This window comes from Schistocerca gregaria, chromosome 6 (assembly GCF_023897955.1).
Source record: "Schistocerca gregaria isolate iqSchGreg1 chromosome 6, iqSchGreg1.2, whole genome shotgun sequence".
NCBI classification, from domain to species: domain Eukaryota; kingdom Metazoa; phylum Arthropoda; class Insecta; order Orthoptera; family Acrididae; genus Schistocerca; species Schistocerca gregaria.
In genome coordinates, this window is record NC_064925.1 from 361,765,494 (window position 1) to 361,778,799 (window position 13,306).

The window sequence follows — 13,306 nt, forward strand, 5'->3', positions numbered from 1 at the left end:
CAACAGCAGCAGCAGTCCCACGGACTCCAGACGCAACGTAACATTCAGTACGCGATGGACGTGGACGCGAACATTGTCCCGGCCGCGGCTCTCCTAGCGGAAGGTGATACGACGCTGGATTGCCTCCCACATTCGGATACGGATGTCCACGTTCGAAAGCAACTTTCGCCTCGACGACGCAAGCGACGTCGGCGGACCCCTTCAGACGATTGCCTCCTACACACGGCCGGTCAAGAAGGTGACATCTCATCAGACGGCATGGATGCTGCGCCTGCCGAGGATCTAAGTGGTGGAGACGGTTCACTTGCCCATACTACGAGTGCCCAGTTACTTCTTGCACCACAGATGCAGCGGGTCGCGTCGATGGATGGCGCTCCGTCTACCTCCACCAAAGACGACGTACGTGAGAGAGATTTAGGTGCCGATCAGCTACACAGCATCATGTTGCAGCCACTGTGGTCGGACGATGTTGAGGAACTTCCTGAAGAGGGCACGGGTGACAGGGGAGGGGGTGGCGTTGGGGATGCCACTCCTAGCGTGAAAGACTCATAATTTGTAACGGGTTTGGTGGGTCCGGCATCTCTTGAAGTTATCTCTGATTGCCATGGCGTCTACCCTAGGTGAAGAGGCTAGGCAGCACACCTTTCGCCTTGCCACAATCAATATCAACGCGATAAGGGCACCACACAAACTGACAATGCTACAACGCATGCTTGATGCGGCGGACATCGACGTGGCCTTCTTACAGGAAGTATGTGTCGTTAGTTTCCCTGACTTCTACGGATATACCGCCCACATCCCCCACGCCTCTTCTACCGATTGTGGTGTGGCTGTTCTACTACGGGACGGTTTGGTGGCTACGGACGTACTGTACTTACCGAGTGCAAGAGCCATGGCAGAAACTGGCAACGGTGGCCAACTCATCAATGTATATGCCCCTTTAGGATCAGGGACGCGGAGAGATCGGGCCCCCTTTTTTTCGGAAGATATATCGCGTCTATTTATGGGCCCCATAGACGATATGGAGGAGATTTTAACTATACTTTATCTCCGTCTGATCAGCAGCCACATCACGTCCCGTGTGCGGAATTGGAAATGCTAGTGCGTGTTCTCCACCTGATCGACACGTGGCGCCACATCAATGGCCCAGCTCCTGGTTACACCCATTATACAAGTCATTCATCAAGTCGGTTAGACAGGATTTACGACACAAGCACCCTTTCGACGGCGACGAGAGGAGCAGAGCTCTGACCCACTGCATTCACCGACCACACAGCCTATACTTGCACCATTGCCCTCCAACCTGCACGTGTGTGGTGCAGTAGGCTCCCCTGGAAACTGAACGTCGCCCATCTGGACGAGCCGGCATATAAAGGTGCTATCGAAGAGTCGTGGAACGCGTCCTTACAGCGTCGTGGTCGTTACCGATCGAACCTCAGTTGGTGGATTAAATGTGCGAAACCTGCTCTTAGGCGCACCTTCATGGCTTACGGCCGGGAAGCAGCGGCAAGGAGGAGGAGCATGGAAAACTTTTATTACACAGTCCTACGGGAATGTCTTGCTATGGAGCCCTCACCTGACAGGCAGATCATAGTCAATCACGCGAAAGCGCAGCTCGTCTCCTTAGCATGCCATCATTTACAAGGCGCTGTTATATGGTCGCGTGCTCCAGACATGATACAATCAGAAAGGCCACGTGCTCCTAGAACACAGGAGGCGCCGTAGGGCACTGGTAACCGACATGATAACGGACGACGGACGACACGTGGCAGAACAAGCAGATATAGCAGAAGCCTTCTATGGGCTCAACTTTATTCAGCAGCGCTCCCTGATATGGCGACGGTAGACACCGTTTCAGCACATGTACAGTTCCACCAGACATGGTACCGACTTAACTGGGAGAAGTGACAGAAGAGGCAGTACTCGACGCCATTGGTACAGGTGCTCCCCATAAATCACCAGGAATCGATGGATTACCATTAGAGTTCTATCGAGCATTTAAACAATTGTTGATACTGTGTTGGGTTGAAATTTGTCAGGAATTGATATCCCCAGGTATACCGTTGCCTGCACCGTTCTTGGAAGGACTGATTGTCTACATCCACAAGCCGAAGGGACGGAATCATGTCCCCGATTATCGCCCCTTAATGTTATTGAACAGCGACTTCACCATCTTTTCGAGGCTGCTATCAGAACGTCTTCGCGGCACACTATTGCACGTCCTGTCCAGCGTTCAGATGTCCTTTGGGGGACCCAACAACATCAGAACTGCGTTATGTCGTTACAGAGATCTCATATCCCTTGCACGGGTGAGACGTTTGCCGGCAGCCCTGGCGTGTATCGACTTTAGCCAGGCTTTTGACCGTGTGGGCCACACTTTTATCACAATGTTGACACGCCTTCTGCATGGGGCTACTTCTCGAGTTCTTGTTAATGGAAGGCTGACGGCACCCATACCGATCCGCCGATCAGTACGACAGGGATGTCCATTATCAACATTGTTATTTGCATTGGCCTTAGAACCCTTGTTGTGTGGTCTCCGAGACAAGCTCACTGGGATACAGTTCTGCGGCTCCATCTATCGCTGCACCGCATATGCGGATGATTTTATGATCGTCATACGAGGAGCTGACGGTATGGCCGCGGCGTTGGACTGGATTGCATCCTACGGTACAGCTTCTGGTAGCCAAAGCAACGTTGACAAGTCTGTCGCCTTGAGAACCGGGATTTGGCTACCGCAGGAACACATTGCCCCCTTACGCTTCAGTGATACTGACCGCTGCTTGGGCTTAGATTTCATGAGCGACATGCGACGAGCGACGACTCTCAATCATCGGCGCCTTCTTCACCAAATTAAGGCCGGAATTGCAAATCAGCGCTTGCTGTCCCTCAACATCGTTCAGCCGGCGTATTATGCCAATGTATACCTTGCGTTCCGCATACCGCATGTCGCCCAAATGCTACCCATTCCGAAACCCTTGGCTCGTAGCATTATGGCAGCGCTGGGGTACTTCGTCACCGCTGGTATGTTACTGAAGATCAGATACGTATCTCTTAGCCTCCCCAAGGAAAAAGGTGGTCTCGGCCTAGTTAACGTCCATGATAAGGCCATTGCCCTCTATGTTAGCTCACATGCATGTCTGCTGCGCCGTTGTCCTACGAGCCTCACGAGTCTGCTTCTGACGGCGCTACGACCTGCTTCACTAAGAGCGCCGGTGCCACTACAGGACATCCCAGCGCCCCTCTTTTATATAGGACGTTTCTATTTAGAACAAAGTTATTGCAGTGTAGCGCTCAAGACACCTCAAATGGCCACAACTCGACGCCTATATCACGACATGCTACAACGCCCCCCCCCCCTTAAATGTGGTCGAACTAAAATATCCTGACGTACGGTGGTGCGTGGTGTGGAAGACCGTACACGATACCATGCTTGATTCCGACGTTTTTTCCCAATGGTACGTAGTCGTTAATGGGAAGCTGGTGAAACAAGAACGTCTCTACAATATCCACATGGCAGAATCTCCCAATTGTGTGGGTTGTAATACAGTAGATTCTGACGAGCACCACCTCAGCTGTGGAAAGGCGGAACCGGTTTGGCACCTAGTGCGGCAGATGCTGGCTTATGTCTTGAGAGTTAGGCCGGAGCATATATCTGCATGCACGTTATTGTTTCCGGATGAGACATTTTACCCCAAGACTCGAACCAACTGCGTCACCTGGATACGTGGACATGCGGTCCATTACCTCTGTCGTGACGGACACAAGGATTTCCTTGACTTCTGGCTCTATTTGCAAGAAAGACATCATGCAATTTCCGGGCATACCAGATATCGACAGTGCTTCGCAAACTACCTGTGGAGTGCCTTTCACAGCCCGCCGTGCAGCTGGAATTTTCCAGGCAGTGGCAGATGAGGTTAGAACGAACTGAAAACGAGCATATATTGAACAATCTTTATCAGTGGGCGCAGTCGCTGGGAAGCCTAACTACGACGTGGTAGATTTCTTTTCATGTTATTTATGTTTAATATCTTCGATGATGTCTTCCTTCTGTTTTAGTTTTCCAGGCTTGATTAACTATGACAGTTCGCACATTGATATCTATATACATAAAAAAGACAAAAAAGTGGGCAGGAGACCTGCTTTCGAATCCCAACAAATACACAAGAACAAACTAAGAACAAAATGAACAACAAGTAAAATATAATGAAGTATTATACCCTTTCCATTCTCCTTTTATTACTTTTCTTTTTAAAAAGTTCAGAGGCATATTTAATTTTTGTTCGTTGGCGAAACCTGAAGTGGTGGCGAACGGCCGTCCTAGTTAGCTTTAGGATGAAAGTGGCGGTGGCACTAGCTTTGTTTTTGTTTTTAGGCTAGATAGGTTTTTGGGGGTAGTATGGGTTATAGGGGCCAACGCCTGAAGTGGAAGAGGTAATTTTCTTTCTTTACAAAAAAAAAAGTGATAGCGTCTTTGATACATAATCAAAAACGTCTCGGTGCCGGGATCGATCCCCGCCACTTCATAAATTTTGATAAATAATCAGGCACTGGTGGCCGAAGACTTTCGGCATAAGAAGTCAGCCTCATTCTGCCAACGGCCTTGTCAAAGAGGGCGGAGGAACGGATAGAGGTTCAGGGCACTCTCTTGTCCTAAGGGTGGGAAACTGCCCCTAAAGGCGGAAGAACCAGCAATGATCAACGACATGAGGATGCAGGAGACAATGGAAACCACTGCATTAAAGACACGTGACGTATATCCACAGGACATGTGGCCTGTAATTATAGAAGTGTCATGATGATCTCTCCATTGGCAAAATATTCCGGAATAGTCCCCCATTCGGATCTCCGGGAGGGAACTGCCAAGGGGGAGGTTACCATGAGGAAAAGATTGAATAATCAACGAAAGGATAATGTTCTACGAGTCGGGGCGTGGAATGTCAGAAGCTTGAACGTGGTAGGGAAACTAGAAAATCTGAAAAGGGAAATGCAAAGGCTCAATCTAGATATAGTAAAGGTCAGTGAAGTGGAAGGAAGACAAGGATTTCTGGTCAGATGAGTATCGGGTAATATCAACAGCAGCAGAGAATGGTATAACAGGTGTAGGATTCGTTATGAATAGGAAGGTAGGAAAGAGAGTGTGTTACTGTGAACAGTTTAGTGACCGGGTTGTTTTAATCAGAATCGACAGCAGACCAACACCGACAACGATAGTTCAGGTATACATACCGACGTCGCAAGCTGAAGATGAACAGATAGAGATAGTGTATGAGGATATTGAAAGCGTAATGCAGTATGTAAAGGGGGACGAAAATCTAATATTCATGGGCGACTGGAATGCAGTTGCAGGGGAAGGAGTAGAAGAAAAGGTTACAGGAGAATATGGGCTTGGGACAAGGAATGAAAGAGGAGAAAGACTAATTGAGTTCTGTAACAAGTTTCAGCTAGTAATAGCGAATACCCTGTTGAATCACAAGAGGAGGAGGTATACTTGGAAAAGGCCGGGAGATACGGGAAGATTTCAATTAGATTAGACCATGGTCAGACAGAGATTCCGAAATCAGATACTGGATTGTAAGGCGTACCCAGGAGCAGATATAGACTCAGATCACAATATAGTAGTGATGAAGAGTAGGCTGAAGTTCAAGACATTAGTCAGGAAGAATCAATACGCAAAGAAGTGGGATACGGAAGTACTAGGGAATGACGAGATACGTTTGAAGTTCTCTAACGCTATAGATACAGCAATAAGAAATAGCGCAGTAGGCAGTACAGTTGAAGAGGAATGGACGTCTCTAAAAAGGGCCATCACAGAAGTTGGGAAGGAAAACATAGGTACAAAGAAGGTAGCTGCGAAGAAACCATGGGTAACAGAAGAAATACTTCAGTTGATTGATGAAAGGAGGAAGTACAAACATGTTCCGGGAAAATCAGGAATACAGAGGTACAAGTCGCTGAGGAATGAAATAAATAGGAAGTGAAGGGAAGTTAATAAGAAATGACTGCAGGAAAAATGTGAAGACATCGAAAAAGATATGATTGTCGGAAAGACAGACTCAGCATACAGAAAAGTCAAAACAACCTTTGGTGACATTAAAAGCAACAGTGGTAAATTATGAGTGCAACGGGAATTCCACTGTTAAATGCAGAGGAGGGAGCACATAGGTGGAAAGAATATAGTGAAAGCCTCTATGAGGGTGAAGATTTGTCTGATGTGATAGAAGAAGAAACAGGAGTCGATTTAGAAGAGATAGGGGATCCAGTATTAGAATCGGAATTTAAAAGAGCTTTGGAGGACTTAAGGTCAAATAAGGCAGAAGGGATAGATAACATTCCATCAGAATTTCTAAAATCATTGGGGAAAGTGGCAACAAAACGACTATTCACGTTGGTGTGTAGAATATATGAGTCTGGCGACATACCATCTGGCTTTCGGAAAAGCATCATCCACACAATTCCGAAGACGGCAAGAGCTGACAAGTGCGAGAATTATCGCACAATGAGCTTAACAGCTCATGCATCGAAGGTGATTACAAGAATAATATACAGAAGAATCATTTTGGCTTTAGGAAAAGTAAAGGGACGAGAGAGGCAATTCTGACGTTACGGCTAATAATGGAAGCAAGGCTGAAGAAAAATCAAGACACTTTCATAGGATTTGTCGACCTGGAAAAAGGCGTTCGACAATATAAAATGGTGCAAGCTGTTCGAGATTCTGAAAAAAGTTGGAGTAAGCTATAGGGAAAGACGGGTCATATACAATATGTACAACAACCAAGAGGGAGTAATAAGAATGGACGATCAAGAACGAAGTGCTCGTATTAAGAAGGGTGTAAGACAAGGCTGTAGCCTTTCGCCCCTACTCTTCAATCTGTACATCAAGGAAGCAATTATGGAAATAAAAAAAAGGTTCTGGAGTGGAATTAAAATACAAGGTGAAAGGATATCAATGATACGATTCGCTGATGACATTGCTATCCTGAGTGAAAGTGAAGAAGAATTAAATGATCTGCTGAACGGCATGAACAGTCTAATGAGTACAGTATGGTTTGAGAGTAAATCGGAGAAAGACGAAGGTAATGAGAAGTAGTAGAAATGAGAACAGCGAGAAACTTAACATCAGGATTGATGGTCACGAAGTCAATGAAGTTAAGGAATTCTGCTACCTAGGTAGTAAAATAACCAATGACGGACGGAGCAAGGAGGACATCAAAAGCAGACTCGCTATGGCAAAAAAGGCATTTCTGGCCAAGAGAAGTCTACTAATATCAAATACCGGCGTTAATATGAGGAAGAAATTTCTGAGGATGTACGTCTGGAGTACAGCATTGTACGGTAGTGAAACATGGACTGTGGGAAAACCGGAACAGAAGAGAATCGAAGCATTTGAGATGTGGTGCTATAGACGAATGTTGAAAATTAGGTGGACTGATAAGGTAAGGAATGAGGAGGTTCTACGCAGAATCGGAGAGGAAAGGAATATGTGGAAAACAATGATAAGGAGAAGGGACAGGATGATAGGACATCTGCTAAGACATGAGGGAATGACTTCCATGGTACTAGAGGGTGCTGTAGAGGGCTAAAACTGTAGAGGAAGACAGAGATTGGAATACGTCAAGCAAATAATTGAGGACGTAGGTTGCAAGTGCTACTCTGAGATGAAGAGGTTAGCAGAGGAAAGGAATTCGTGGCGGGCCGAATGAAACCAGTCAGTAGACTGATGAAAAAAAAAAAAAAAAAAAAAAACGTCGGACCCGCGTGTCGCCACTATCAATGATTGCAGACCGAACGCCGCCACAAGGCAGGTCTGGTTTAAAGATAATCCCTAGCACTCGCCCCAGTTGTACAACCGACTTTGCTAGCGATGGTTCACTGTCTACGCTGTCATTTGCAGAGACGACAGTTTAGCACAACTTTCAGCTACGTCATTTGCTACGACCTAGCAAGGTGCCATATTCTTCAAGAATGTATTCTGACCAGTTAATATTGTGAATCATGTACCGTCAAAAGCGACGTTCATCATTAATGGATTAAAGTTAAGTATCAAACTAATTACTTCCTCTTTCTGAATTCTCATTTCTTGTCATGTTCCAGACCTCACGTCAGTATAGTTCTTCCCTCCTCGCGCCAGCCTGCGTGAGCTAAAACGCGTACATTTCGGCCTCCATACCTAACACTGTGTTGGCTCTTATGCGAACACAACGAAGTTATTGTAGGTAAGACTGCAGTGGAAAACTGGAACAAATTGATGCCAGTGAAAACGGTCCAAGTTACCGTCACATTAAGATGGAGGTGCAACGCAGAGGAAAGTGGAGAGCGTCCACACGGCTTTTGTTAAGACAGAGATGTCGAGAGAGAAGCAGAAGAATGGAAATCGGAACACAGTACAGGGTTAACGTCGTGTCGCAGGCCATTCGGAGCCCCTGTGAGACCGGCAGGGCGCAGGGCGCCACCTCGTGCTCTTCATCGATGACATTTTTTTTCGGCGCTAACGGGACCCTTGTAGGCGAGCGGCGCGCCGGCGGGCAAATTAGCAAGTTCATTAATATTGATTACGCGGCCGAGGAGAGCGGGAGGTGGGCCATCGCCGGTGGCGGCGGCGGCGGCGGCGGCGGCAGAGGCAGCAGAGGCAGAGGCAGCGTCGGCAACGTCCGGCGGCCAGGTGGGCCGGCAGCCGCTATCGATCCAGCGGCTGGGCGGCTGGGCGGCTGGGCGGCTGGGCGGCGCCGCCCCCGCTGACACCTGCCGCGCGCGCCTCGCCGCCCAGGGCGCCGCCCGTGACGGCAGAGGCTGACAGCCGGGCGGCGGGCGCACCACTGCTCTCTCCCTGCCGCCGGCGCGACGGGCTGGTCTCACACTGATCAGGGGCGGCTGCCGTCTGCACTGCTGGCCATCAGCATCGAACACCACGAAAGGGGCGTTCAACATACATCACAATTCTGATTGTGTAGCCGCGTTATGAACTGTATGGCGGGTATGAGTGCAGATATTTTTATATCTGACACTGTAATAAATTGAGGTCATGTGATAACGATATACACATATGCAGATGGCGTTACTATTACCTACATAAACTACAATAATGACCATTAAAATTGCTACACCAAGAAGAAATGCAGATGACAAACGGGTATTCTTTGGCCCGGAAAAAGCATGTTCTTTGAGAATTTTTTCTCTCGGGATACATTTTGGACAGCAATGTCAAATTTGGTCAAAATGTTTATTGATATTTCCTCTACAAACTGCAACTTTTTAGACCGGAAATGTCGAAGAGCAAAGGTGGGAGTCGGCGTCAGAACGAAACAAAATTTTGATATAGACCTCTACGCGCGGTATGTCACAGGTCAGCCGGCTCGTCTGAAATCAAAATTTAGTCGCCGTTAGCGAAGTATATAAGATTCTTTAGGAGTTTTACCTCGCTTAAGTTATTAGGACCATAGGCGTCCAATTGAAAAATTAGAGTTTTGTTCATCGATTTTTCGACTTCGTCGGCCAAGTAAAAATATTTATAGTTGATGGATAGGAATAAAAGTGGTGCAACTCCTAGACAGTTAGCTTTGTCAGAAACAAAGAATCATGCCAATCGGTTTAGTAGATTTGAAGTTACCATATCGCGCGATAAAAAAAAGTCATTTCTAGAGAAACGCGTTTCAAGTTTTGACTACGTATAAATGCAATATTATGCAATGTACGTTCAATATGCTATTCCAGGTCCATAATCTAGTCCGTCTTCCTCATAGAGGGCGTTCTGCTCGATCTGGGCCATCCTGCGCTGCTCCAGAGCCGCTCGTACGACCAGTGACAAGCGGTTATCGGCCGCTTGAATTCGGTGGTCGTCCGAACTGCATCGAATAAAGTCCCAGGGTGACGTCCATCGTTGTCATGGTCTTCAGAATTGCTGAATACCCTTCGTTGAAGCTGCCAGGAAAGCCGCAATCTCCACAGTCTTCGCACCAGAATGCAACTTCCAAACACACGCGTACAGACTTTCGTTTGAATTTTGTGTGTTTCCTCCCAAGCTCCGGTACAGTAACTGGTCCTCCGAAAGAAAAAAAACTGGCGTGTAAAAAAGGCCGCTTTCAGGCATGGGCATTTTTTTGTTCAAGCGCGAATAACAAATATTTCCGTTCCGCATTCGGAGAAACCGTTTCAGGTGTGGATTCTAAACACTTTTATGGATCCAAAAATGCAATTACAGGAAATCGATTTTTTGAACGAAAGATAGTAAACCTCCCCTTAAAGGGCTACGGCATCAAATGTGAGTACCTTTGCTAATATAACGCATCGCTCTGGGCTCGTGACCATATCGGGTGGACTCTAGACGATTGTAAAATCGTTACCTGGTGAGATGAGTCCCGAAATCTGTTGGTAAGAGCTAAAGGTAGAGTTCGAGTGCGGCGAGACCTCACGAAGCCATGACCCAAGTTGTGAACAAGGCGCTCGGGTGGTTCCATAATGGAGTGGTCTGTGTTTGCGTGGAATGGACTGGGTCCTTTCGTCCAACTGAACTGACTATTGAATCGAAGCTGTTATATTTGGCTACTTGGAGACCATTTTCAATCATTCATGGAATCACTCTCACAAACAACAATGCCATGTTACCAGGTATTTTGCGGTTGGTTTAAAGTACATTCTGGGCAATTCGAGCGAATCATTTTTCCACCCAGATAGCCCGACATGAATCACATTGATGATTAATGGGACATAATCGATAGGTCAACTCGTGCACAGAATCCTGCATCAGCAACACTTCCGTAATTATGGACGGCTATAGATGCAGGAATAGGAAAATAGGAATGCGGGTAAGCTACTACAAACAGCATAGTGAACGCATTATTGTGGCCAAGATAGATACGAAGCCCACACCTACTACAGTAGTACAAGTTTATATGCCAACTAGCTCTGCAGATGATGAAGAAATTGAAGAAAAGTACGATGAAATAAAAGAAATTGTTCAGATAGTGAAGGGAGACGAAAATTTAATAGTAATGGGTGACTGGAATTCGAGTGTAGGAAAAGGGAGAGAAGGAAACATAGTAGGTGAATATGGATTGGGGCTAAGAAATGAAAGAGGAAGCCGCCTAGTAAAATTTTGCACGGAGCACAACTTAATCATAGCTAACACTTGGTTTAAGAATCATGAAAGAAGGTTGTATACGTGGAAGAACCCTGGAGATACTAAAAGGTATCAAATAGATTATATAATGGTAAGACAGAGATTTAGGAACCAGGTTTTAAGTTGTAAGACATTTCCAGGGGCAGATGTGGACTCTGACCACAATCTATTGGTTATGACCTGTAGATTAAAACTGAAGAAACTGCAAAAATGTGGGAAATTAAGGAGATGGGACCTGGATAAACTGAAAGAACCAGAGGTTTTACAGAGTTTCAGGGAGAGCATAAGGGGACAATTGACAGGAATAGGTGAAAGAAATACAGTAGAAGAAGAATGGGTAGCTCTGAGGGATGAAGTAGTGAAGGCAGCAGAGGATAAAGTAGGTAAAAAGACGAGGCCTGCTAGAAATCCTTGGGTAACAGAAGAAATATTGAATTTAATTGATGAAAGGAGAAAATATAAAAATGCAGTACATGAAGCAGGCAAAAAGGAATACAGACGTCTCAAAAATGAGATAGACAGGAAGTGCAAAATGGCTGAACAGGGATGGCTAGAGGACAAATGTAAGGATGTAGAAGCTTATCTCACTAGGGGTAAGATAGATACTGCCTACAGGAAAATTAAAGAGACCTTTGCAGAGAAGAGAACCACGTGTATGAATATCAAGAGCTCAGATGGCAACCCAGTTCTAAGCAAAGAAGGGAAGGCAGAAAGGTGGAAGGAGTATATACAAGGTTTATACAAGGGTGATGTACTTGAGGACAATATTATGGAAATGGAAGAGGATGTAGATGAAGACGAAATGGGAGATACGATACTGCGTGAAGAGTTTGACAGAGCACTGAAAGACCTGAGTCGAAACAAGGCCCCCGGAGTAGACAACATTCCATTAGAACTACTGACGGCCTTGGGAGAGCCAGTCATGACAAAACTCTACCAGCTGGTGAGCAAGATGTATGAGACAGGCGAAATACCCTCAGACTTCAAGAAGAATATAATAATTCCAATCCCAAAGAAAGCAGGTGCTGACAGATGTGAAAATTACCGAACTATCAGTTTAATAAGTCACAGCTGCAAAATACTAACGCGAATTCTTTACAGACGAATGGAAAAACTGGTAGATGCGGACCTCGGGGAGGATCAGTTTGGATTCCGTCGAAATGTTGGAACACGTGAGGCAATACTGACCTTACGACTTATCTTAGAAGAAAGATTAAGAAAAGGCAAACCTACTTTTCTAGCATTTGTAGACTTAGAGAAAGCTTTTGACAATGTTGACTGGAATACTCTTTTTCAAATTCTAAAGGTGGCAGGGGTAAAATACAGGGAGCGAAAGGCTATTTACAATTTGTACAGAAACCAGATGGCAGTCATAAAAGTCGAGGGGCATGAAAGGGAAGCAGTGGTGGGGAAAGGAGTGAGACAGGGTTGTAGCCTCTCCCCGATGTTATTCAATCTGTATATTGAGCAAGCAGTAAAGGAAACAAAAGAAAAATTCGGAGTAGGTATTAAAATTCATGGAGACGATGTAAAAACTTTGAGGTTCGCCGATGACATTGTAATTCTGTCAGAGACGGCAAAGGACTTGGAAGAGCAGTTGAACGGAATGGACAGTGTCTTGAAAGGAGGATATAAGATGAACATCAACAAAAGCAAAACGAGGATAATGGAATGTAGTCAAATTAAATCGGGTGATGGTGAGGGAATTAGATTAGGAAATGAGACACTTCAAGTAGTAAAGGAGTTTTGCTATTTAGGAAGTAAAATAACTGATGATGGTCGAAGTAGAGAGGATATAAAATGTAAACTGGCAATGGCAAGGAAAGCGTTTCTGAAGAAGAGAAATTTGTTAACATCGAATATAGATTTATGTATCAGGAAGTCGTTTCTGAAAGTATGTGTTTGGAGTGTAGCCATGTATGGAAGTGAAACATGGACGATTACTAGTTTGGACAAGAAGAGAATAGAAGCTTTCGAAATGTGGTGCTACAGAAGAATACTGAAGATAAGGTGGATAGATCACGTAACTAATGAGGAGGTATTGAATAGGATTGGGGAGAAGAGAAGTTTGTGGCACAACTTGACTAGAAGAAGGGATCGGTTGGTAGGACATGTTTTGAGGCATCAAGGGATCACAAATTTAGCGTTGGAGGGCAGCGTGGAGGGTAAAAATCGTAGAGGGAGACCGAG